General features: G+C 37.0%; 1 long non-coding RNA gene across 1 annotated transcript; it reads right to left on the bottom strand.

Annotated features, from left to right (window-relative positions):
- Positions 1-211: 211 nt before the first annotated feature.
- On the bottom strand, positions 212-1,450 carry LOC122038214. Its single transcript, XR_006127825.1, has 2 exons — positions 1,012-1,450; positions 212-675 (listed from the first exon to the last, which is right to left on the bottom strand). It is a non-coding gene; the product is annotated as an uncharacterized LOC122038214 (long non-coding RNA).
- Between the last annotated feature and the right edge of the window lie 4,550 nt (positions 1,451-6,000).

Genomic DNA, 6,000 nt, shown 5'->3' with positions numbered 1-6,000 from the left:
AGGTTTTAAAATACGAAGATTAAAAAAAAATTATAAATCAATTATTTTATAATTTTTTATGATTATAAATTTTTATATATTTTTTATTTTATTAATTATATTATATTATTACCTGAACATGAACCAAGATCCTAAATCCGCCCGGCCTACAAACTTCTAAAGTCATCAGTTCACATAATCCTTTCCACCGAACTTGTTCAAGATTTCACAATTTATCGCCAAAAAAAAGTATTTATTGTGCAAATTAAAGTCGATCACTATGATCCGATCGATATTTACAGATGAGAGGAAGCCATGTTTCTTCTGCCCGAGGGCATGAAAGCCGAAATCATTAACACAACAAGTATGCCTAGAGGAAGCAGCAGTAGCATCGAAGGTGGCGGCGGCAACGGCGGCAGTATGAGAGGGAGCACCAGGAGAGACAAGGTCAGTAGGCCAAGAACCAGAAACGTTTCCACGCTGAAATAGTTCGAAGGAGAGGACTCTCTGTGCTCGTGATGAGGCTCTCGTAGTGGATGATGCATTCTCTTCTCTCTGCTTTCCATCAGATCAGTTAATTATATTAACACTGTCTAATGAGCTTCGAAACGAATCTGATTCTTTTCTATTCGACACTCTGAACTCATACTCGATCGTTACTTGCAGGTTTGACTTTGAGATCTGTCTTTGAGTTTCCTGTAAAAGAAAAGAAAAGAAAAAAAAGAAGCAAATTTCTTAAGAACATGCAGTGGTTCAGATCACTTGGGATCTTGAAGATCTAGAGGTGTAAAAGCAGAAACTAAGTACTTCCTTGTTTTTTTTTTCTAATGTAAATGACAAGAACACGGTACTGATCTGAAGCTCAGAATTAAAGCACTGCTTTATAACAAAAAAGTACAATCAGAAAGCATACCTCTGATCAGTGTTAAAGCATGCATGATCGATGCATCAAAAGAATGAAATATAAGCAAGACAGAAATTAATGATCAAACGAGAGCTTGAAACAAGATCTATACTGACAAATTAAAGCACCTGTGCTTGAATCCGTTGGAGGAAGGGAGAGAGAGAGAGAAAGAGAAGAGCTTTGAGAGGGGTGTTATAATTAATTAATTGGGATGGATGCAGTGCACTGCACATACCGCGGGTGTGAAGTATTATTTGAGGACAAGTGTGGCATGGCATTGCCAATTTGGCGTGCAAGTTGTGGGGTTTCTTTGTTTGTTGAAGAAAGAAAAGTGGTTCGATGTTAAGGTTCTTCTCCCTTGGACATCTCCTGTTCATTTTTTTAATCTCCCTCTTATACCCCACCTGGTCTCTTCCTGGATCTCCACCGATCAACGAATTAATTAATGAACTGGGGAGGGATCCTCTGTCCCTGTGCCTGGCCACAGCTCTTCGCATTGAATAATGTCATGGAGTTGTTGATTAGTTATAGATATCCTCAATCAATTGCCATTTAGATTGATTTCAGTGTGATACAGTTGATTTTTATATATGGTGTTGCTGTAATAGATGCTGATTCTCAGCATGCCTTCCTCCCAAATTAGATCCTCTGTCTTAAGATTCTCGTATCTCCTCATCGATCAGACGGGTATGATATCCTCATGATGTGCACTACATTCTTAAGATGTGATCTAGCTCGTCTGTTTGATGAGAGGATACGGGGACACGAGAATCTTGAGACGCAGGATTTGATCTCGCCTCCCCTCATGTCTTGCCATATGCATTAATGGTTAGTAGTCATCCGTAATTTATCTCATTCGTGTTGACCTAAAAACGAGTTGACGGAATTGCTAGAGGCAAATGAATCATCTTTTTATCACATGATTCATAGCACATCGCGAATCTTAGAACCCAGTAATACAAAGGACTACTATGTCATAGGTATCCCAAAAGAGGGTTATTATTTTTTGATGTGTTAGATTGTGCTCTCCACTTTTCCACGGTAGAAAGAAAATGAAAATAAGATGAGAATGTTTTTTTAATATTTTTTCCTCGGGAGGGAATCATTTTTTTTAATTGAATTTTATTTTATTCTATTCTTGACGCTATTACATTTGCTTATAAAACTTTTCATTTATTTTCTTTTATTTATCCATATAGACTTTTATTGCGACGATTAATTTGTTTGTATGATTCAAATTGAGTTTTAAAAAATAAAATCCAAATTATTAATAATTTTTTAAAATAGTATTTCAGGCACTTGATTTAGCTATGTAATCTCTATAATAATTAACTCTTTTTTTTAAAAAAAAAAAGGAAAATGATAATAGAAATAGTACAAGTTCATTTAGTTGAATTTTTCAAATGAAAATAAAAATAAAAAATCGGAGCGACTCTGTCTTTCCTTAAAAAAAAAAGTCATAGTTCATTTAAATAAAAATTATTTATTAGTTTTATATTATATTATATTATATTATATTGAATCTTTGGAGCTGTGTTTATTATCTGTAATGAAAACATGAAGGGAGAGAGGAAGGAGGATAAGAGCGTGAAAAGAAGCCCATCCTCTGTTGTACGCTGCCCAACTCATCAAGCTCCACTCGGCTCAGAATCTCGTGATTGCATTTGAGCTGAAGACCACGTAAGATAACGATATCAAAAAAGGGTTTAGGATAACCCATCAACCTCATTTTCCACTCGCCCTTTATGTTTTCAAGAAAACGTAGCTCACGGATTAATACAATTATAATATAAAAGATCAAATACCTTTCATAATTTATCCTATTAAAAAATGAATTATTTTATATCGTTGCGGTAGGATAAATATCTTCCATAATTTATTTCTTTAAAAAATGACTTTAGTCATCAAAAGAATATCAGATCTTCCTAAGATTTCTATATCCCCTTATCGATCGGACGGATTAAATCATACCTCAAGAATACAATGCATCTAATTGACGAGGGGACATGAGGACACGAAAATCTTAAGACAGATGATCTAATTTACGTCGAAAGAATGTTAACATATATTATTATTATTATTATTATTATTATTATTATATCAAAGGTGAAAACAACGGTTAACTCTAGAGAGGAGCACACACTTACCTGATTTTATGGACATTTACTCCAAAACTTCCTTTTGAGAATTTATTGATATGAATAAGGAAGAAAAGTACACAATTTAGACACGCTGCTCTCCTGCAGAAAGCATAGCCTACAAAGTATTTTACAACCTTAAATTTGAAAAACATTTTAAAATGGATAATCATCTTTCATTAAAATTGATACACATGTATAAAAATTAATTTGAGATGTAAAAACTCTCAAATCGAATATCAAATCATACAACGTATCTAGGAGTTTATCCTCATAGGTGAGAGAACTCCTTATTCATCACTCAAGTCATTTACATAATCATCCTCATTACATTATGCATACATAAAGCAAAGTCAACTTAACCTCTAATCACACTCACACACATCACATGAACACAATTATATGTGCTACAATTGATGAAATGTAAGAGTGAAAAGAACACAAACAATAATCAAAATGTGGGGCAAGTGTCATCAAGCATGAAGAACCACGTTCACCATGGACAAAATGTAGCATCCAAGAAACACGTGAAGCATCAAAATATGGACAGTGAGCACACTATTCTCCTTGAAATAGCACGGACAATGATCATCAACATCAAACAACACAAGCAAAGCATTCTACCATAGATCGTCGCCCCACTTTTAGCAAGTGGTCAGTTATCAACAGATTTACCTTGTCTTTACCGCAAATCATTTACTGAGGACTAGATAGATCCTTATGGTGGATCTATGAACCCTCTTGGACTTTTTGGCAAAGCCCCAGTCATCAACGGATTTGGTGATGTCTTTACCGCGAGCCGTTTGCTGTGGACTAGATAGACCATTATGATGGATCTATTCACCCTTTTGGTCCCTTGGACTTTTTGGCAAAGCCTCAGCCATCAACGGATTTGAAATCGTCTTTACCGCGAATTGTTTGCTGCGAACTAGATAGATCAATAATGATGAATTTATTCACCATCCTCTCCCATGCCTCTCAATTTGACATCCTCTCTCCATAAAAAAATGTTCACAGAACACACCCCTTACCACAACAATTCACTATAAAAGTCACTCTCACCACCAATCACCACACAGATTTGCATGCATACATTCCACCAATCACAAGCCACAAATAAAACTTGCATGCATTCCCTCCACTAATCACAAGCCACAAAACAAAACTTGCATGCATGAATGTTCACAAGCCAAGAAACTTGAAAACCGGACAGTAGAGAAGGCTTGAAAAACACGTACAGTAGAGAAGACATGCAGAGGAGAAGACTTGAAAAACACGGACATCTTCGAACACCCGACTTCAAAACCACAAACAGTGGCAAGCTTCAAATCCACGGACAATGAGCACAGTGAGAGTAGTCTCCGTTTTCCTTATGCACAGTCAACATTACACTTGTAACACCAGCAACATTCAACCTACAATTGATGAGTTTTATAAAGATTTCAAGTTCACAACCCGTTTTCTAGCTTCCCAAATATAATAGATTGAGCTAGAGATGCCTAGATACCGGGCCTTCATCCTTCTACTGCCACCCTTGTAATGCCTACCAAAAATCTGATGTAACTCCTCAAAAGAATTGAAATTGTGCTTGATTTCCAACCACTGTTTCACCTTGCACCAAAGTTCACAAGCCAATAGGCATTCGAAGATGATATGCTGATTAGATTCCTCTTGTTGACAACACATGACGCAATCCTTATTTGGTTCATACTCCATTCGATCCTTGGTCCTTAACCTCCCATGAGCTAGCATCCATAGTGTAAAACGATGCTTCGGCATGATTACCGGCTTCCACACCATAGATTTCCATGCAACTTCCGACCCTCTTGGCAAGAAGAAATTATATGCATTTGTAATCCCCTTTCCATTTCCAATAAATCAATCCATCATCCTCATATTTGTCTCTCCCACGCCACCTGAAGCATCTAGTATCTTGGTTCGGAACTCCAATAGTCTCTTGATTAAAGGCGAATCTGAGTTTTTCTTTTGTCATGTCCAAAAATCTGCACTTTTGATATAATATTGACGCACCTACTTAATCCAAAGTGAATCCACATTTGCTTGAATATTCCATAATAATTTGGACAACAAAGCTTCATTCCATGCTAGGAGGTCCCTAAGGCCATAACCCTCATCATGTTTAGGCAAGCAAATCTTCGACCATGAAATGGGTGGATGCTTTGAGGACCACACAAATGTTCGGCATAGAGCATATATTTTGTCAATCACACCACTAGGAATAGGAAACATAGAAAGCCAAAAACATTCTATACCTTGAAGAACCGTCCCCACTAATTCCAAGGGCCCAGCATAGGATAGAGTGTGCTGAGGCCATGAGTTGATCTTCCTTGCAATAACTTCAAGAAGTGGCCCATAATTCGCAATCCTTAACTTCTCCGCCGCCAAAGGGATGCCCAAATATCTAAAAGGAAATTTTCCTTCTTGAAAATCCAAAAGTTGCAATAATCGGTTCTTCAAGCTTGTGTCTACACCCGCCATGTAAAGTTGTGTCTTTTGCGGATTTGCTCTTAGGCCCGAGATCCCTCCAAATTGATTCAAGCAATCCACTAGGTGTTGGGTAGATGTCTCATCCGCTCTACAAAATAGCATCAAGTCATCGACATATACAAGGTGAGTAATACCAACCTCCTTACACATAGGATGAAAATGAAATGAAGACTTCATGGAGGTTTCCTTTAGCTTCCTTGAGAGAATCTCTATGCACAAGGCAAATAGAAGGGGGGAAAGTGGATCTCTTTGTCTTAGTCCTCTTTTCCCACCAAAAAACTCATATACTCCGCCATTCAATGATATAGAATATGAAACCGTGGAGATGCATAATTTAATCCAATCACAAAATCGTTGGGAAAATCCAAAACCAACGAGATCGGCCATGAGAAAATCTCAATCAACCATATCAAAAGCCTTCTTCAAATCAACTTTGACCATGCATCTGGGGGAGATCCTTTTGCGAGCATA

This window comes from Zingiber officinale, chromosome 1B, assembly GCF_018446385.1.
Source record: "Zingiber officinale cultivar Zhangliang chromosome 1B, Zo_v1.1, whole genome shotgun sequence".
NCBI lineage: Eukaryota > Viridiplantae > Streptophyta > Magnoliopsida > Zingiberales > Zingiberaceae > Zingiber > Zingiber officinale.
This window is presented reverse-complemented; position numbering and strand designations above follow the sequence as displayed.